This window comes from Lutra lutra, chromosome 1, assembly GCF_902655055.1.
Source record: "Lutra lutra chromosome 1, mLutLut1.2, whole genome shotgun sequence".
In the NCBI taxonomy this organism is placed as follows: Eukaryota; Metazoa; Chordata; class Mammalia; order Carnivora; family Mustelidae; genus Lutra; species Lutra lutra.
The window spans coordinates 82,160,073-82,160,602 of NC_062278.1; positions in this window are offsets into that span (position 1 = coordinate 82,160,073).

Genomic DNA, 530 nt, shown 5'->3' on the forward strand with positions numbered 1-530 from the left:
CTTAGCTAATCATAACCTTGTGAGATTTATAAGAGTATTAGCTAGTAAATATATATAATACATTAACTGGAGGAGTTAATGTTCATACTTGAGGGCAGAGTTTATCAGGATCTATCAGTAAAGAAAAACATATGCAAAAAAGGGTAGTATTTTCTAGTACTACTGAAATACCATGAACAGATCCTCAGATTCAGGTAGATCATTTGTAAGATACCATCAGTGATCAATGTATACAACACAGTTGCACATAGCTATTAAGAAGTCATTTTTGGTATGCATTATAAGCATGTACCCAAATAACCAAAGAACTATGATTCAAAATTTCTAGAGCAAATGCAATTAATGGCTTTCATCTTATAGTTAAAGGCTTACAACAGATTTTAATACTTTAAATCATTAAAGATTGGTTGACTTCAAAGTATGTTTGAAAGTATGTAAATATGTAATATGAATGGGTAAGAAACAAAAGGTAATTATGGCAATGTCAATTTTTTAATCCAAAAATTAAAAAGCAAAATACATTTCACATA